This window comes from Falco peregrinus, chromosome 8, assembly GCF_023634155.1.
Source record: "Falco peregrinus isolate bFalPer1 chromosome 8, bFalPer1.pri, whole genome shotgun sequence".
NCBI lineage: Eukaryota > Metazoa > Chordata > Aves > Falconiformes > Falconidae > Falco > Falco peregrinus.
In genome coordinates, this window is record NC_073728.1 from 26673437 (window position 1) to 26694608 (window position 21172).

The following is a 21172-nucleotide window of genomic DNA, read 5'->3' on the forward strand; positions in this document are numbered from 1 at the left end:
TTACCTGCAGAGGAGCAATGGGGAAGAAAGCATTCACGTCAGGCATCGAGACGGCAGTGACCTCTTGAAATCACTGGTCATCTGGAAACAGGACAGATTTCCCTACGCATTTCAGTTGAAACAACTGAGGAATCTGTAGAAACTGTACTTTCTCTGAAACTTTCTCTAGTTTCTCTGTTTTTTTTCTGACCTTTCCAGATGTATAGGCAGGAATATGGAAGAAGAACATCTTGAGAGTGCAATACAGGGGACTGATTCCATGTCACGTCTTAATTTTATCTTTAAAAGACTCTCTGGGTTAGTCTGGGATCTCTCTCATTTCCAGTGCAGGATCCATGCTCAGGAAGAGGACTGGGAGCAGCAAGTCTCTTCTAGCATGGATCTCATAGTTAGCTGCAGGACAAAACAGTACTTCCCATGGTGACTTGCCAAGACAATTTGAGACAGCTGTTAAATTCCTCTGTCCTTCGCATCTACCTCAAATCACAGCTGATACACCTGATTTTGTCTTGATGAGACAGCTGCAGTTGCAGTGGGAAGTCCAACAGAGAGCTTGGGAGAGCTGCCTCAGTCCTGTACATTGACAGTCTCCACGGCTTTCACCCTCCAGCTGCTTTTCCAGTTGTAGCCCCTGTCCCTGACATGGCCAAGTTTCTACAACCCACATTAGTCCAAGACAGACGACTGAGGCAAAATGCAATGTTGTAAGGGCTCTTAATTCCTCAGCTCATCCCAGCACTTTATTGCGTCTTTCATTTTGAACATTCTTGGAAATGGTGATATTTTGCTCTGTGAGGCCTAGCCTGCTTCCTAAAACTTGTAGTCTCAAGCTCCAAGTTGAGGGTTACCCTTGCCCACTCTCCTGTCATCACTTGTGATCAACACCCAGGGCTTCAGAGAGAGATATAAAAATACCATAATGCATATAATTGAGCAGCACCATAATATAGGTATAGGGAAATCCCATGATGCTGCATGTTGAGCCCAGGCTAGTGGTTTGGAAAACGTTTGTCAGCTTTGGATGGCTTTCAGGGTCTCTTTTGCGTTCATGTCAGAAGATGTGTCTTTTGGTGGAAGTGACAGGCAGTGTGGTCTTGTGGTCAGAGCACTTCCTCATAATTGACTTGACTCTACTCATGACCCCATCCAGGCCAGAGCTGCTCACTGAATTCCATATTTCCTGAAGCATCTCCTCAACCCAGCTGCCTCCAGCTCTGAGAAATGGGGCTGCTCGTGCGATGTGGTTTCTTCACTGCATGGCAAGGGCTGACATGACCTGGCATTCAGCAATGCAGGAGGGGTTTCAGTTGTCCTGTCCATTATGGACATGATGGCTGGGGCAGAGGAAGAAGAGTGCTCCTGTGCTAGCTGGATACTTCTGCCAGACCTGATTGGACACCCTGGTTGTGAAGATTTGCTGAACTTTGCTTGCTCATCTGAAACAATTCCCTTCAGTTCTTTCCCAGTCCTCCCAGGCCTGCTCTCCCCCTGCTTCCCATTCCACCACGTGCCTGCTGGTCTCACTGTCTGCACAGATGTTTTTGGGCATCTGAGCGAGCAACACATTCCTGCCTGCAAAATTCAGCCCCACAGCTGTATTGCAAACAGCTGGCTGGAAAGTGGTGCCTGACTGGGGGATTTCTCTCTGTGTTAAACCACATTTCAAACAAAGACCCCTCTCCTGACCTGGGGTAGGACTGAGTGAAGAAAGAAGGGTCAGATACGGAGGATTTGCACAGGTGATGGGTGGGAGCCTCCAGGCCTAGGACACGAAAATGCCTCTTCTCATGGGACTGAAAACACCAGCCTATATGGCACCAGACTGATGTTCTTGAGCTTCACCCAGGATAGGGTTGGGGTGAGCAACCATGAGAGGTTTTTCCAGGGTTTCAGTGGGACCAGGATTTCACTGAGATTGCAAATCCTCATTCTGCCACCACTGCTTTCTGCTTCCTTCCCCAAATACTACTGTAGCCCTTTCTCTGGAGCACAGTTCCTGCCCTTCAGCTTAGCCTAGGGGCCATTACAGTATTTGTTGTGTCATTAGGTATTAGCAAACTTGTTGGCATGTGTCAAATATCTTTCAGGCCTGACTTTGACTCCAAACACAAACTCCTGCTCACCTGCAGAAAACTCTGAAAACATCACATGGAAGGAGAAGCCTGTCGCAGGAGAACATCCTGAACACTAAGATGTGTCCTCAACTCCCATCAAAGTCTTTGACCATTGCATTAATACAGTTGCAAAGCTGAGAGTTGGATTAATCTCTCCAGGGTCCTCAAGGGTTAAGGATTCAAGCTATTAATGCCAAAGGAATTGTAATTTTTTGGACACTTCACCATTGCATGGCCAAGCACAAGTGTGAGGCCTTCAAAGGACAGGTGCTGAGCACAGCCCATTTATCCTGAATGCAGCAGGCTCCAGGCAGATTAGAGCATAGGGTGCTCTTTGGAGTCAAGGAGTGTATAGTACCTGCAAGAGGAAGAACCTTAGAGCGTTCAAATTGCTGAAGAAAATCATATCTCCATTGCTCTCTTAGGCATTACTGGAAGCCACACTATAAATTAAGGAAGGATCACTAGATATACATGGGTGAGTGAAGGTAACGAGCTCATGGGTAAAAGCAACCTTATCAGGGCATGGCATGGTGTAAAGGAGAACTGGCAGTCAAGAAATGATGGAAAGATCAGTGTCAAAGGAGGGAGAGAGGGATGGGTGCAAAGAAAGCTGTGGGTAGAAGAAAGGAGAGTGAGAGGTGGGGAACAGCTTTAGGGAAGGGGAAGGATGGCTGGTGAAAGCCGTGGGATTGGAGTAATGTGAAGGCAGCAGTTGTGTTTGGGGCAGAGGAGGAGTAGATGGAACCTGCATTCTCGCGGCCAATATGGGAAAATGGCAGAAAATGTCTCCTCTGGGAATGCTTGAGATAGTAGAGGTGGCACATTATGAGAACTTCTTTGTTTTCAGACCCCATCCCATCGCCACACAGGACAAAGTGGAACCTGCTGACCCCCAGCTGCAGAGAGGAGCACCCTAGCCAAGGAATACCTAGGAAGCTGGCAATGCCACGGCTGAGAAATGTCTCAGAAGCAGATGACTTTGAAGAAAAAAACCCAAACCAAAATCCTACGGGTTGGTGGAGGAAAGCAGAGAAGTCCCTTCAGCTGTTGAAATTGCCTTGTCAGCATCTGTGAGCAGTTGGCTGGCTTGCTGGCTCTGACAAAAATTGATGGGGACCATGTGGCCATCAACACGGGAGAGGGTGGTAGGGTGCCAAGTTTTCCTACGTATGTGTATGTGTATATGTATGTGAGCGTGTATTTATTATCCCATCTCTTCTGCAGTTGCCTGTGTGACTTGTGCCAGGAAGCTGTGGAGATGTGGCCTTTCCCTGGAATGAGGAATGCGTCAAGGAAAGCGCGGTTGCATATACTTATGAACATATGGAGGCCCTGGAGTCACGCCACACGGTTTGCCACTAATTGAACTAGGCTGGCTAACCTCTTATTGTGGCCACCAGGAGCAACCCTGGGGAAGGGATGGCAGAGCGGGAGGGGAATGCCGTGCATGGGCACATCTTCCAAAGCATGACTGTCAGAAGAAAACACCTTCCTTTTCTCCTCCACCTCTTTCAGGATGGAGAGAGGAAGCTGCAGGAATACAGTGGGTCCAGAAGCAAAAAGGGACAGCTGGGCCCAAAGGGTCAAACATGGATGAGATGCTGCCCAAAAGGAAGGTTCTTTTGCACCTGGATTAGATCTGTGTTCTGCCAAGCTCATGCCTGGCCACTTTGCTCAAAGGCAAACTGCTGTGTGGGCAATAAGAGATGGAAAGAGGCTTCCAGTGGGAGGGGAAGAGACAGGGAGAAGGCAAATAGGAGGCAACTTGCAGAAGCAACTTGGGTAGTTCCTGAAAAGGAATGGCATGGGAGAATAGGATGAGTAACACCTGGGCTGTTCTATGAGCACAGCAAAAAGCAGTCACAGAGACAGATAATGTCTGGCTGCTCCTGTACTGCTGATTTTCTAGTATATGTTAATGTATGGCCAAATGCTGACTGTTCTCTTTGTGACCACGCAATCCCTGAAGTGAGCTTGGGAAAATAAGGTGTGCTTCTACCATGGGCTCAAACACATCCTGATGCATCACAGACAGGTTGTACAAGCTGGGTCTAGGCTGAGGGACTTCCACACTTGAGTACTGTAGAAGAAGAGTGCTTGGCTCTTGCTCCAGATACTCTTCCTTCAGATTCCAGTGCACCCGAGCATCTCTTCAACACTTCACTTCTTTTCTAAATCAGGCTGTCTCCTGCCTTCTCCTTCTCACAGACACCCACACAACTCCCGAGTGCTCAGACACATGCAGGCTGAGGTGTTCCAGTGACTGTTAAAAGGTCACCTGCTTTGTTTCTTGCATGTCTTGCAGGAGGTGGCATTTGAAGTGATGGAGGTTTAGCATGACCTGTCTTTGGGCTATGATGGTGATGTGAAATCTTGGAGTGAAGACAGCCAGAGAGAAATACCTCTAGATATTTTAACCCAGAGATCTTTGGATTGCCATGGACCCAGCGTCACATCCTCTTCAGCTTTTTCCCCAACTATGGAGTGGAGTATGCCTTTGGACAGCTATTACCATCTCCTGACTGCAGATTTCTCTGGAAGCTGTCTTGCACTTCAGCCCTCAGAGATTTAGTCTGCATATCTTGGTCATGTGGAGATTTGGGTATGCCAGAAGGCTGGCTGCCTTGGGGAAAAGTCTTCCAACTTTTGGTGGCATGTCAATCACAGTGAAATATACAGCTCACATCACCCCTACTTCTTCATAACTATGTGGAGGGGTGAATTCCCACCAGTATCTCTGCTATGTTTCTTTTCCCATCTCTTCTATTGGTTTCAGATGAATTTAGTGTGTCCTTCACAACAGCTGTGGGAAAATATGGAGAGGAGGACTATGAGCACCCTTGTGATTTTGTCAGGTCCTTTGCTTCAAAATGGGAGAGCTCTGATGGATATACTTCAGGCCAGCTAAGGCTGTCCAGGTTCAAGCCATCTCCAAACCTAAGTCCAGGACTTTTTTTCTTTAGAAATGAAATAGAGATAATAAGCTAAAATTGAGACAAGTTCTGAATTACTTGTGCAATGAGGACACAACTTGTAAGGAAGAAAAGAAAGATGTGGTTTTCTAGAAATGGATTTCACAGGAACATAGGAAATAAATGGGATGCCACTGTTATTAAGGGAAACTAGACTTTTAAAAATAAATTTTCAGCAAAAAAGTGTTTACAAGATGTCATCAAACTGCTCTTGTATCATCAGTTTTTCTAATGGAGACAATCATAAAATGTCCTCCATGTTGTTAATTGTTTGGGTGTAAAGGGAAAAAATATGCACTATGCTTTTCTATGTTATTTATAGATCTTGTAACAAGCTGAATGAGTTTGTTTTTTTCTTGAGTTTTTCTAGGAATTTGCTTACTGAAGAAGAATAACATCTGATTTTGATGTATAACATTGTTAGAATTCAAAGGGTTTTCTAAAACATATGCAGGCTGATCCATTCATCATCAGATACTCTGGATGTGCCCAAAATATCTCAAGGTACATCACTGCCGATGGTGTGAATCTGTACTTGATAGTTCCTTAACTCCATTTTCCTTGGGCTGCGGAGTCTTGTGTAGATCTCTAACTTTCTGCTTATGTGTATCAACATATGAAGTCAAGTTTGACAGTGCCTTTGGATAGAAATAAGCATGTAAATATTATTACAGATATGTATGTCAGGAGGCAGCTGAAGGTTCCTGCATGGTTATAACCATCCTAATTGAATCTCCATGTCCCAGAGATCTAAAAGATGAAAGCCAGCAGCTGGACGATGGGGTAAATGGGAAGGGGGAGGTGACAGAGCATGGGTGACCAATAAATGTTATAGGAAAAAGAAAATATCTTTCCATCCCTGCTTGCCTTTCCACACATTTGTGCCAGGTCCAGAAGGAGACTGGGAAAGGAAAAGGCCTTTTGCATTTGAACATAGTTGGGTAAGGAAGACCAGGATAAAGTAGCAAAGGTGGCATTCCAGGCATTAATATGTAAGGAGTATCGGTTGTGTGATGAGAAGCAGCAGGTGGGGTGAGGAGATCAAGTCCTTTGCTGTATATGGCCACATGCTAACTCTGGTGGCTTCGCCTCTGGAGGCAAACTGGGGAAATCAGTCCTCCAAAACAATGATGTGATCAGTGGAGAAAGGGGTGCTAAGCAGTGGAGAGAGAGGATTGTGACTATTTTAAAAACAAGGAAAGAGTTTTGTTTGGCATCAGTGCTCTGATCCAGGCATGTAGTGCCAGATGCTACCATGAGAGTTGTGCTTTAGTGCTCCTGCGTTAGCACCAGCTTCAGTAATTAACACCATGCTGATCCCTTGGGTGCAGGGGTCTGCAGCTTTTGCTCACCTTTCCATGTTTCTTTCCTCACTAGCCAGAGCACCGTTTATAGCAATGAGCGTGTGCTGGTGTGCGTGTGTTCACGTGTGTGCTTGTGGCAGGACAGCATGGAAGTTCTGCAAATGATGATCTGCAGCACCCATTTTGAGATCCCTTTTCAATCTTATTTAGATTGCTTTTTTTTGAAGCACTGCTTTTTGTTCCAAAGGAAATTTCCCTGAATGTGTAAGTACATGTTTTTTAGGCAAACACATTCCTTTACATTAGAGCTGTGGGAAGGAAAGCAAACAAAGTTCAAACACAAAAATGAGATGAGTGTGCCCAAATCTGCATCATTCTTTTGGGGTTTAAGAATTATATAGATTTTTCCCTTGCCACTTTCTGAACACAAGCTCTGTAAGTCTTACCTGCTTGTGACCTTACATGTCCTGCATTGCAACATCTTTTGGGCATTCTTGATCTATCTCTGTCCTGATCTGAACAGACAGCTGCATTGCATGATAAAGGGGACAAGGGCACCCATTTATTCAGAATCTGAAGCCTGAAGATGTCCTAAATCATTGTGTGAACAGCAAAACCAAGGAAGCTTTGTTTCTCATGGAACTTAAAGGTGAGCACCTCTGTGGATTCTCTGAAGCCTTGTAAAGGGTTGAGCTCATGTAGCAGTGTGTGTTTTTATTAGACCTATATTTTTTTTTCTTCCGCTTGGCCAATAATTTTCACTAAACTCATACAAGGTTCCTATTTTGGAGACTCATACTCTTCTGTTATATTTTCTTAAAACTGACCCATGAGCTAAAAAGCTTTTACGAAGGACCCAGACAAATGTATTGGCAGACTAAAAGACACTGTGGTCTCACATGCCTGGTTTCATAAGTAAACCTGTCTAAAAGCCCCAAGGATCATTAGTACATCATCTGTTACTTCCATCAGCAATTTTTGAATGCAGGACTGTGATTTCTCCCAGAGCAGATGGGCCCTGGCATCTTGTTAGAAAGATTTCTTTGTAGTGACCTGTGCAATATTTGTTTATCCCAAGAGAAGCAGGAAATGGAAAGGTAGCTCTATTTTCCATGTGTCCAGCTACTTTAAAGGCAGTGATATAGTCAGCTAAGGTAGCTTGCAGAACCAGCCTACGTGAAAACTGCTGCAGCTCCCCAGAGCTCCTATGGCTTTGTGATAGCTCAGCAGCCACAGGACATGTTTCTTTGTTGTGAAACCAGTGAGCCATCCCTCTGGCTCTCTCTTGTGTCTGGAGATTTCTCCATCAGGCATATTTTGGAGCTCTGTGGATTTCTTTGTGGGAAAAGCCCTGCAGAAGTAGTTCAACAAGTGGCAAAGGTAAGGCTGGCTGACAGGTGCCCCCTTAGGGAATTGTAACGGCCTTGGATGCAACTCCAAGAAAAACCATCTCTGACATCTCTGAGACATGTTAGGCTGCATTAACATTGCTTGATTTCTCTCCAGGCAGGGGGTTCACATGGCTCCATCCTAAAGTAGGCAGCTTTTCACTCAATCTCAATAGGAACCAGAGTAGCCCCTGTCACATAAAACACACAGGAGGCCTAACAATTGCAAAAAATTAAAATGGAAATATTTCAAATGTCTTTTGCTGAGGTTTGAGTTGTGTTGTGGGCAAAGCTTGTTTCTGATTTTCTGATTGGTTTTGTCCCTGCCTGATGACCACATTACATAGCAAAGCCAAATCCTCAGCCTTCTGGAGCCCCCTGGCCTGACAATTCTCCTCTTCACCCCTTGTTTCCTCATACACAGATCGCCTCAGTTCCCAGCCAAAGCACACCCTGGTCCAAGCTTGCTCAGGAGGTGCTTTCTGCCAGAAACTTCCCCTGGGAGATTTAAGAAACAAACAAACAAACCAAGCAGCCCTCACAACATCCCAATGACAAACAAGCAAGCAAACAAGCACTCCCCCCACCCATGTTCCTGAAATGGCATTTGACCCTCATCTCCAGAGCCTGGGGACAGGAGGTGTACCTTGGTGATAAACACAGAGCACTTGTTTCAGGGTGAATACTTGGAGCAAACTGCAAATCACTGACTTCTTCCCTAGGGAGGTAAGAGGAAAACTCCAGCAAAACCTTTTTCATGGATCCAGCTCCTCTATAACAGAATGAGGTCAGGATGTTGTTCCTGAAGTTGTCATTTCCTACTGGACCAGCGCCCGTTTCCTTCACCTCCTTTTCCTTCCTTCCTTCTCTGTGACCAAGCTGAAAGCAATTTCTCCAATGGTGTTAGCTCTTTCCTGGAAACCTTTCTCTCCACCGCTTCATGTGGGATTGACAGGTGGTGTGTCTCAGGGGTCGTGAACTCACATGCCATGACTGTAGGCTACTTGTGTGTTCCTCTGGTCAGAACTGCCCGTGCTTTATATTGGAAGTGCTGAGAGTCTGCCAAATGGTTCCTCTGAACCTTGCCTCTTGTAAAAAGCCCCATCCTTGGGTGTGGAAAGATGGTTTGGACACTCAGAGCAGTCCTGTCTGCTTCCTGAGCCCAAGGTCTATGCATGGTGGAGTGCCCATTGGTTTGGTTCTGTGTATGCTGGATGGATGAATGTACTGTACAGAAAAGTGTGGCCCCACATCTTCTGTGTGGAGGAGTATGCTAGCTGGATGCTGTGCGGAGGGTCAGACAAGGCAGACTCTAATGACAAGTCAAGCAAGTGGTTGCCTAAGGCAGGGAGTTGTGCAGAGCAGGAATCCCAGGCTGGCTGTGTCTGGAGAAATAATGAGGCTTCTGTGCTTGAGGTTTTTCTGCAGCACATCTCTTCCCAGAAGGGAAGGCACTGACCATACCTTCTGCCTCCCAGGACAGCAAGAGCAAGAGTTATCTCTCTGTGTTTTGTCCTCAGTTCTGCAACCTGTCTTTATATGTCTCTGCACCTCCTCTTTCAGCTGAAGCAGCCAAGTCCTTGGAGTGGCAACATGCAGCCATGTCCATGCTTCTGCAATATTTGGAGCCAGCTGTGGGTTCAGAGAAACTGAATGGAAGGACACAGTTGTTCTCACTGTTGTGCTTGAAGACTAGAAGACACTATGGGCCCAAATTCATTCTGCATCAAGCAAGCTGGCTCTCTGGAGTATGCAGACTGATGGAAACGGGGAAGAAGAAAGTGAAGAGTAAACCTTACCAGGTCACCCGTGCTATTAAAGTTCAGTTTCCTGCAGTGGAAGATGCTCTTGGAGAACACCTCTTGTAAGCACTTCTCAGGTATGCTCAGTCATCCTCTTCCTCCAGCTGGCATGTAGGGAGGCACATATATCACACATCACTTTCCAAAGTCCAGAAGGCTTCTTCTTGCTCGAGGTGGAGGTAAAGGTGCCTGCTCTTTATGGAAGGGTGGCATAGTTACAATACATCTGTCTTGCCATGGTGACGTGAGAGATGTTCACATCTGCCCATGGTTTTGTTTATCCAAATGTAAGCCTGAGCTTGGAGGGGGAAGTTAACTTTACTGCAACGCCTTTCAGGAAAGAAGAATTCAGGCTAATTCATTACTGTGGGAGCCAGTTTAAAGGGAAGGCCACTTGCCTCTAAAGAGCAGGTATGTTACAGAGGTCTGATGCAGGTTAATGAAGCCACTACACAAGTTAAGCAGGTGGCCTTTACTGGTGTAATGTGTAGATGAAGCCATGGCTATGGATAGTGCACCTTGTGTGTCCCCTTTTGTTTCATAGGAGACATGAGATAACGAGATAGATAAGATAGCAATAGATAATGCACTCTATTCCAGGTGGCAGCTGAAGTGCTAATGTTGACACAGAGATGTTATGCCTTAGTTTCAGTTATTCTCCTTGTAAAAATAAGGCAACCACAGAGAGAAACCAATTTCTTCTGCCATGTCTAGATGGGCTGTAACATTCTGGATGTGTTTAAGCTGTGTGGCTCAGTGTCCCGGGGGTGTTTTGACCTGTAGGAAAGTCACAGGCAGGGCCCCTCTTGCAGGTCTAGCTGGAGACCTTGGAGATTACACTGAGATGAAGGAAGATTCTGTAAGTAATCCAGTGCAGGCTCAATGCTTTACCGAAATCACCCCTCCTCTCACAACACCCCCATCTCTGACGTCCCTTGGTACAGCAGCTCTTCTGTCAGTGTACTAATAGGCATTAATTGCCCTAACTAGCCTCACCTGAGACCTCCACCCACCTTTCAGCTCAGCCCGGGGTATTAAATCCTTTCCTGAGCTGTGTTGTTGGTATGCCTGGCTGCAGCCTTGCCTCTGATCCTGCTTCCTAGACAGACCTCGGACCTTTGTTCCAGGTAACTTGTCTCCTATATATGTCCCTCTGATGTGGGTTGTATCCTGTCTTTGGCCTTGTATGCTTTTGATCCTGACTGGGCTCTTTAGATGAATCCTGGACTGGGTCATCGTTCACCTCATCTGGGGTTGTTGTTGGACCCCATAATCAGCATGTGGTCCTGCTCCCAGGCATCATCCAGAGGACAAACTTTTCTGGGACTCTTCAGTGTATGCCTTCCTTAGGTGAAAATTCCTTCAGCTGTTCCTACAAAGTCCCTTTCTCCTAAACTTTGCAATTAACAAACACAAAGCCTAGTCATACTTGTTTGTCTTTAGGTGGTGTTGATTGTTTGTATTTTCTGGGCATATTTGGAGGATTTCCTGTGTTGGAATGGAATTTCCTGCAATATTTTTGATAAAAATCTTGATGGCTCTGTATGTAGGTTTGTTACTGACAATGTGGTTATGTTATTCCACTGCAGCTGCCTTGGGACAAGGGATCCCTGGTAGAGTCTGTGCTTGGTGGCTAGATACCATGCATGAGTCCAACACCTCTAAGAAGTGCTGGACTCATCAGGCTAGTATTTATTGGGGATGGGTTCTTGTCTTTCATCTTCCTGCTGTGATGCTGCTACCCTCCATGCTTTTGCAGTGTGGGTGGTCTGGGCTGCAACATGGGGCATTGGTCTTGGAATAACACTGTTGTGGGTTGGGGTTAAAAAGCCTGGAGTCCCTGGTCCAACTGGAGTTGCTAACTGTGTGTGCTTTAGGTATGCTGTGGGCACTGGGCAAGGCTGAAAGTAGGGATGAGGTAGAAAGATGAGTGGTTTACAGTGAAAGACAGACAAAGTAAATACTGCAAATACCACGCAGGGATGGATAGAAGGCATGGGGATAAATCAAATAAGGGGGTGCATGGACAGATGGGCAGTGTGGGAAGAGCTGATTGCTATCACCTAGAAATCCTACACCAGCGTAGACCCCCTATGCCTCCCCCAGACTATGCCTCTTCTAGACTCTGAGTCTCAGCAGATGTTGCCCTTTTAGGGGCAGGCGGGAGATAAGCAGATGTGAAGCACACAGTGGATTTTATAATAACATGGTGGTTATAGACAATTGCCTAATGAGGACCAGATGGTCAGTTTTATTTTAAGTTGCCCTTTAACAACATTCCCATCTAAGCTGTGTTTTTTAAGTAATAGGTTTTTAATGAGATGCCCATAAGATCTTACAACACATCGGGTTTTAATCACACTGACCTATTTAAATGGCAGTGTATGTCTTTAGCACTCCTTATATATTTTTATGATATTTAATGCCTTCCCACTGCTGCCTCTCACCCCAAACCTCAAATGTGCTCTGTCAAAGGGACTGTTCCTTCCAGCACTGGGTGATGACCCTGCTGAACTCATCTGTGCCATTCCAGACTGAGACGGACAGACCTCCTTTCAGGAGAGAGAAAGCATCTTCTCCCTCCATACTCGGAGGTTAGGGTACAGCTCTGCCTCACAAAATAAGAGCTCTGATTATAAATATTGCTTTTAGATGGGGCAGGCAGGGAGTGGGGTGATTTGTCTTGCAAAGATACTCTTATGAAGCCAAGCAAGCGTTCGCTTTGGAACAATGCCTCTAAATCCCCTGGGTAGCACCGGGTGGCCATGCTGCAGAGGATATCTGAAAGCCCAGACATAGAGTAGACGCTTTGATGGTGATAAGCCATGAGGAATCACTTAGAAAATATGCAAACCCCCTGCTGTATTTTCACTTCAGGAGGGGGGTGTAACTGCACAGGATGCCAGCAGATCATCTGCACCCCTTAGGTGGGGACACAGAGGTGAGCTACCTGCCCACTGTGTGAGAACAATGCAGATACCCAGGTTTCTTGCTGTTCTACGCTCTGTCTACCAAGTTAGGTCCTGGATAGCACAGGTAGCTTGTCTCATCTCTGGGAGCTGCATTACAATAATCCGATGCCCAGTTATCCATTGGACAGACAGTCCTGGCTGGAGCATTGCTCACTCATCTGGGCAGGGAGAGGACAGATGGAGGGAGAACTGGGAAACACGGCCTGATGACAATCCTAGGTGAGCAGAGCTGGAGCAGACTGCAGCTCCCCTGCTTCTCCTCAGTGTGAGGCCCGTAGGTTCCTGCTGTTCACCTTTACAATCTGCAGCAGCCCTCCAGCTAGCCAAATCTTCCATGGCCTTCCCAGTAGAGATCAACATGACTTGTTCTTCCCTTTGGTGCTCAGTCCAATAATGAAAAAATACCCTGCTGTAAGAAACCAGTTTGCAGCCAGGCAGAGCGAAAAGCCTGCTGTCAGTGCTCAAAAATTATTTTTGTTTTTTCCTTGACGAGGCAGCTCTCATGTAGTATCTTTGGGGTCCTTTCCTGCCTGTCCTACTCTCATGCATCAGCAAACATTGGACAAAACAACGCATGACTTTCACCTCTTGCCTATCTGGGGATTTCATTTTTCCTGTTGGTGTCAGACGCTCTGTGAAACTGCAGACGAGACCAAGCTCTGCTTTCCTTCCTGGAGTCTTGATTGCCCTTTGGCGCAGCTTACACTGAGGCTGTGACTGTGTTGGTTAAATGACATCATCATGTTTCAAAATGTTATTTGTTTTTTGTTTGGCTTTCAGTTTTTCCCAGGGTATTTTGCATGTTTACCCAGTTACCTTCCAGCAGCTTTAAACTCGAACACTTAACAGTAGGGTAGGGGAGGCATGCTGGTGAATGACACTGAGGTCTGGGGGACATTCACAGCGTTTCCTGAACTTGAAGTAGTTCACTCGATCAGCTCCAGCAAAATACATCTTGCCCTTGCACCAGACATAACCCTGTTGGCTTAGCAGTTCTTCTGTATTTAAGAACTCCTGTGGGTAGACACTGGGAGGCACCAAGAAGCCCATCTTGTGTAAGGAATAAAACAAGAGAGCAGAGAATAGACTGTAAGGGATTATCTACTGAGGAGTTTAAGTCCAAATGTGACTTGATCACACTAACAAATGTGGCACAGGTGGACACTGTGTACTTACATCTCAAGTCTCAGCATAGAGCCTAAGTTATTGGGTGCTCTCTTGGAGAAACTGGGCTTTGCTGATTCAGCTCTGAGCAATGGCGGGTACAACAATCCAGGCAGGAAGAGCTGGGGTGTGAATAGTAAAGGTCTATTTAACACCAGCCTTGACTATTCTGGGCTGGGCTTGACAGCAGTACATGTATATAGAAGGTTTCCATGGTTTTGGGGGAGGTACCAGCTTTTGCATTGTATCTATTTTGAAGCAGGCCATGAGCACACTAACAACATAGAGCTCTCCTAGCATCCCTCCTTCCTTATGCCAAACTTATGGACAAGTCCTTTTACCTGGTCCCTCACAGTAGGAAGAAAAGGAGTCTGGAGTCACTGATGCTGCTCAGTTTTAGCCTGGTAAGTAGGATAAACGTGCCAGATCTTCCCAGATAACCTCTGGATAGAATAGACAGCATTTCTAGCAGATCAGTCATTGATGGCTAATGGTTGTTGGCTTTCCAAGGCTCCCAGCTGAAGCCTCTGCCCCCATCCTCAATTCCACTGACATTTCTTTGAGGAAATGGGAAAGAAGCAAAGCTTCAAGATCTGAATCTTCTCACAGGTCTCTGGTGAAGCAGGAGCAAGCAATGGTTTTCTCCAGCCTAGAGAGGCCAATGGGTGCCTGCAGTCCCAGGAAAGGGCTGATGGGGTTTAGTCGGGTTGCAGAGTTATCCCAGGGAAGGAAAAAGAAATACTGGCAGTGATTGAAAATGGCTCTGCAGCTAGTGGGGAGGTAAAGTGGCTGCAGACAGAGGTTTGTTCTTGAGCCACACCATCAGCAAGATGATGAGAGGTACCCCCTGCAAAGGCACTTTGCATGCAGTGCTGCTCCCCCTGGAGCAAATAGCAGTGCCTCCTTTTTCCTTCGTGGCCCCCCCTCTGGAGGGTTTGCTGACTCCTGTAGCCTGGTCTTTGGTTAGCTAAGCAGCATCTGTGTGAAGTGGAAAGTGTGCATGAGTGCAGGGGCTGGGGCTCAGAGCCACAGCTGGGCTCGGGGCCCTGAAGCCATGTTGTCTGATCCGGTAGTTGCTCTGTGGGTTCAGGGACCTTTCTCTGGAGCCGTGGCAGCCTTGCAGGGAAAACAATGGCAGCTGGAGGGAGCACTGCATATGTCTGGCACAGAGCTAACATCTTCTCACCCACCCCGCAGTGATGGACATGTTTCCTGCAGACACATGGAGTCAGTAATTTGTGGTGAGCTCCGCTGCCTGATAGTGGATGCAGAATCCTCAGCACAGCTGGCAATGACACACGTGAGACAGCAGCCACTAGGAAGATAGAGTTTGGATGACAAAGAGGCTGAAGTGGGAAAAGGTTAGGATGCCATCCCACTGGGGGTACCCCTTGCCAGCAGGTTGGCTTCCCTGAACCAGAGACCTGCACCATAGCCACAGCACCCATCCCTGGGGTGGTGCCAAAGAAAGGGCTGGGCTGCTCAGCTTTGCACTCCCATGTTTGTGCAAGATAGAGCTGATGGGCTTAGTCCCTTCCCTGAAGCCAAGGCTTGTTCATCTAACTTCTTGCTGCTGCAAGAGAGGGTGGCAGCTTGAGAAACTGTTGGTCTCGGCTGGTGATTCTGTTTGGGCACATCAGTAATGTCTCCAAGGCAAACAAGAGTGCCTGAAACAGTCTTGCAAAATGAGGGAGGCTGTAACAAATCTAGTGATGTCAATCTCAGTGTTGCTGGGACATGAGCATTGCAGCTGCCAGAGCAATAGGATTCAGAGGGCTGCACTGGAAAATGAGCCACAGAGGGGCTGGCAAGGAATTGTTGCTAACAATACAGGACCTCTGGCCGGGTGGCTCAGAGTCCAGCCATGCCATAGATCCATGTGGCAGCTTGGGTTTTTTTCCCTTTCCGTGACGATGGAAACATTGCACCATCATATCTTGCTTGTGGGAAGAGGGCAACCAGTTTCCCATCAGAGAGACAGAGACCACCAGACACAGCCCTGAGGTACAAGCACATTAAACCAGTCTGTGAGGGACATTACTATGATCTGTTTCCTAGGGGCCAGGTCAGAAATCTCAGTGGATAGTCTTTATTTCCCTTGTCCAAGGACTTGCACTAGAAACAAACCCCAGAGCAGCACACCCATTTTCAGCCTCAGATTTGTAATGCCTTTGATTCTGCTCTGCTGGAGATGACCTACTTGCAAAGAGTGAGGCCACCCAAATACAGCCACCAGCTTCTGCCAGGGTCTTTGTAAGGAGGCATAGATGGATCTTCCTGTCCTCTGTGGGAAGGAACAGCCCTAGCAGGGTAGTTGGGATGCTCAAGGTGAAGTCTTGCAGTCTGTGACTGCTTTGGCACTGAGTTCAAGTCCTGCCTGTGGCTGCTGGCAAGGTTCTGCCAGCTGTTTTCCTCCAGCAAACCTTCTTGTGTTCCCATGGGTGGCCCGGAGGCATCTCCAAACTCAGCAGTGTCTGGGTTTAGAGTGCAGCACCTCAGATGCTGTGGTGAGTATGGTTTGGTTTTGGCTTGTTGCATACTAGCTGTTGCTACTCTTTGATCATGGCTGTGACCCTTAGGCAGCCTGGTCTTGGAGCCTAAATGTGATAAGTGAATGGTGCACCTGCACATGGATTGGTATGGCTGAGTTCATCTCTCACCCTGCTGTGGAATGGGATCCCTAATACAGGCTGTATCATCTGTCTGGATGCTTCTTTTCATGAATCTGGTAGCAGTTTCCTATCTTTGAAATATCTCCCTTTACTCAAAGTCAGTGGAAAGGACATACGGGTTCCAGAACTGCTAAGGGTGGGGACAGATGAGTGTGACACGCAGACAGTGAGGCTGCATAAGCCTGTTCATTTAGGGAACCACGTTAAAAATAAAAGGCACTTTGTAAAATAGGAGGGACTAGAAGATGGGGTTTGCAGGCAGCCTGGCAGCCATCTGGGTCCTTGATTGCTTGGCTTCAGAAATACAAAGCCAAGTTGTCAACAAACAATAGATTAAAAGCCCTTGTCACCCACCCTCTGTTTATCCTGAGAACAGGGTTGTGGAAACTTTCTCTTTCTGTTATTGTTTCAATGGAAACATTTTGCCCCTTCAACCTTCATTGGAAAGATGCATCATGCATGTAATTAAATCACACAAAAGCTTTTTCCTTTCTTAGCTTTTCCACTGCAGCTTGACTTGACTGGAAGAAGCCTTTCTGCCCTGCCTCTACACAGCCTTTGGGCTGAGCCACTTGAGGGCAGGCTGAGTATCTTCCCATGCAGGGTTTTTTGTATGTGTCTTTCCCCTCCCCCCCCCCCCCCCCCCCCCCCCCCCCCTTCTCCTCTTTGGGTATGCTCTGGTGCTACTGCTGCTTTCCATGCTCTGCTTCATCCTACTTCCTTTTAAGAGGTCACTCTGCTCTGTGTCAGAAAGGGGCAGGGCAGGATGATGGGTACCTGAGCACCTGCAGAACTGTCTCACAGCTGGTTCATCTTGGTTTCTTAGAAGGCATGGGTTCCTGCTAAAACTTGTCCCATGGCTGAGGTTCTTCAAAGGAAATGTGGTATCTCATGTAGATGTTCTGATGAATAATTATGGTTGTGCTCCCCTCAGCCACGTTTTCCTTGTAAGAGTAGGATTCAGTTCAGGATGAACACTCCTGAATGCTTCTGTCTAGATAAAACTCCAACCAGCTTCCATAATAAGATCTCAAAAGTAACCAACTGGATAAAAAATTACCTATGGCAGAGCAAACATGCAGGACACTAGTTGTGTTTCTTAGGAAGTCAAGGTAACAGGAGGTGGCAGGCAAAGAACAGGTTATGGTCTGTGGCTGCATGGCACAAGGTGAGTGCCACTCTGAGATCCCTGTACGACCCTTCTGTGGGTTTCAAGGTGGTGTCCTCTGTGTCCAAGCAGAGCAAAGCCATAGAGATTTTTGTTTACTTTGTGTCCACAGGGACAGATGGGATGCTTTGGGTCCTACTTCAATGATTACACAAGAGGTTTGGCTGGAGCAGCTAGTCATGACAGCTGGGGCTGTGTTTGTATTGTGTGCAGGGTGGAACAGAGACCAGAAACTTTCAGGAACACAGTGGCTTGCAACACAGTGACGTGCAGATGTACGTGTTTGTTGTATCACCTGAGGGGACTTGCAAATACACCGCAGCATGTCTATATTTGTAACCTTGAGTCTCTCTGTGACTGTAGGTCAGCTGATGCCTATGTTGTGACCACTGGGATGGAGCACACCTGGGAGATGCAGCTAACAAATATTTAGTACGTAGGGAGGACTGGAGTTTGTATGGACAAGCATGGCAGGTTCTTGAGACAGATTTTGATATACACGTATGAACAGGAAGTCATAAAAGCTTCTGGCTCCAGAACTGGACTGGGGAAGCTCTGGAGAGCTGGGTTGTGTTCTTGGTCTGGCTATTCTTCCAATCTTATTGGAAATACTTCTTGTTTTAAAACATGCCTTGCCTCCGTTCTCCCTGGTCTACCACCCCCATGGTCAAATCACAACTGTATTGACGGCCTCCCTTACTGGTGGTGACAATCAGGATAGCTGGTGGTCTGCTGGCAGGCACCTCTGTGGCATTCAAACCAGATGGCCTCTGTTTGCATCCTTAGCTCAGCATACCTTTTAGAGGGGAAATGGGCAACATGTTATTCTCAGAGGGACTTCAGCTATTCCTGGAAGGGATCCAGAAAGCCATTCCCCAAGCCCTTGAAAAATGTTGCACATACCAAGGGCTAGCTGGCTCTCATAGGTCCTCAGATGCTCTGATTCTGTTCCTGGGCCTTGTCTGATCACATGTGCTTCCTCTGCTGGGACCCTATCCAGGACTAGATGACTGCAAGATCACAAGGACACTGATAGGAAACCTTGTCATGGGTCTGGAGAGTGCCAGCCTTAGTTTTGAATTGAGCTTAAGTCTCTGGGTGGAAGGTACAGTTCAGTTGAATCTGTCCCCCCCCAAAGGCTCCCATGCTTGGAGCAAAGAGATCATTCATTTCATTTAGCCCAACACTCCTGCTGCAATCTCAGCAGTGTGGCAGGATAAACAATGGGTCAGAAACATTTGGAGCCATGTAAGGAAAGAGGAAAGTAATGAGATCTCAGGCATCAGCAGAGGGATCATCCTGGGAGCCAGGAAGGAATTAGCCCTTTCCTCTGCTCCTCTCAGCCATGCAAAATTGGCCAGGTGCGTTGTGGCAGTTTATTGCTTTCCTCTGAGGCTTTAAGTTTTGGCTGCCATCAGAGAAAAGATATCAGCACACTGGTTTGTGATGGAAATCTCCATTCCTGTAAGTGGAAGTGTCAATATATCATTGAATAAGAAGGTACTGGGGCCAGAAAAGCTTTTGCTTTTCATAGGAAAGGTCAGTCTGAGGGGAACATCCATTTCTACCCCAATCAATTTTTACCTGCCTTGCTGCTGGATGAGTGGTTTTAGAGCTTAGTGACAAGCAATCCCAAACCTCAGTCCTCATCTGATCCTAGTTAGCCACCCTAGCTATGAAACTGATCCCCTCTGGCTCCTGGCGGGGGCTGTATAGAGAGTTAAGCTTGATTGCCAAAGATCCCAATGCTTTGAAATACCTCTATTGTAATGAAAAATGTCTGTGCTTATGTTGTGTGCTCATGGTTCAGGCCTAAGAGTAGTTCATGACATAAGGGAAACCAGTGACTGGGTTTCCCATTCCACTCTTCTAATTTTCTTTGGCTGTTTGACCTTCTTGGAGTTAGTTAGTTTGTTTTCTTCTGTTCTGTGAATCAGATGCAGACTTGGTGTGACTCTGTAGGAGCTGATGAAGTTACTGCCAGGCTGAACATTTATTTCTTTAGTCTTATCTGAAGAAAGCAGTTCATGTGCCCCTAACTTGAGGCTATGTATCTTTCTAATGTGTTTTAGTTCAGCCCTTAAAAAAAAAAAAAAAGTTTTGCTGGGAAAATGCAAGATGAGTCAGGTGGGTGCTCAGATGATTTCATTACAAAATCATGGTTCCTGACTTTTCTTCCCAATTGCCTGTTCACCCTATGAAGCTGCATACTGAGTTGGTTTGCTCACTGAATAGTCATATTGCCTGAATAAAGAAAGAAAAGAGCAAACACTAGAAATCAGACTCTGCAGGTGCCTCATGTTCAGCCCTCCACCTCTGCAGCCAGCTGATCCATTGAAGCCAGACAGCACTAGAGAAAAGCTCAGGTTCCACCCCTACAAAGCAAAGGGGCTAACTGTTCCCTGTCACTTCTCTTAATTAAAGAACAAAGCCCAAACCCCTGTTTCAGTGGGACTGGAAATAAAAATGCCCCTTGAAAGTGATGGAAACATCATTCTGCACAACCTGGAATCAACAGTGTGGAAGTGATGGTGGCATGAAGTGGGCTTGTGCTCTGTCACCTCCCAGGTGTCACTGCATCAGGGATGTTGGCATAGCAGGTCTGAGAATTGCCTGCTCCTGGGTCTGGTCCCATTCAGGCTTGACACCCCCATCATCCAAAATGTTGCCCGTTGGTAGACTGGACATGAAATATAGTAGGTTACCAGATCCACTTCCATCAATGCCTTCTGGGCTGGGCAGGCATCAAGCTTCTGGCTGGCCAGGCCAGCAGTCAGTAAAACTCCTGTCTGGACTGTGTCATGCTAAGGTACCATGAGGATATAACTAGAGAAAACTTGGGACAGAGATCGACTGCAGTGTGAGGATTCTGTGTAGACCTGGCTCATGGCTCTGTGGCTTTCTGGGGCAGAAACTGTCTTCTGTTGTAGGAAGGCACAGTGCCCTACTGCAGCAAGGATCTAATCAATTACATATCACTGACGGCTATTAGGTTAAAAGTCAAAATGCCAGCACAGTGTTGACTGTGTCTCCCTCTGACTTCACAATCTGGTGGAGTGCCATATATAACAGACTGTATCAGAGCATAGCAAAATGTCATAAATCTTAGAGTGAAGGAAGGTAAAAAGAGGAGAGGAAAAAAAAGGTGGGTAATGATGGAGAGTAGAGGGCTGAAAGGGAGAAGGGAGATAGTAGGCATGAAATAGAGTGAAAGGTGGATTTGGAGGAAGAAGAGTTGTCTTGCCAGGTAAGATGTAGTTCCCCCTGCTTCCCCTCCCCAAGTACTTGGGGAATTTATGCAATATAAGTAATTAAAAACTGTGCAGACCCAGTGCTAATCCTTGTGGTATTCCACAAGCAACTCCTTCCCGCTTAGAAAGGATCCCACTGAGAATTATCCAATGGTTCTTGCTCTGCAGCCAATTTTCTGCTCCCATCCACAAAAGGTGGAGGCTGAGCTCTCCTTTTCCTTGGTTCAGCCCTCCCCAAAATGCATGGCAGAAAAATCCCATTACGTGAGGTCCCCTTCCTCTTGTCCTGGAGCTGTCTGTGCTAAAAATATCACAGCAGACTTACAGGGAAGTGAAGAGGTCTTGTGGAAAAGCTGTGATTT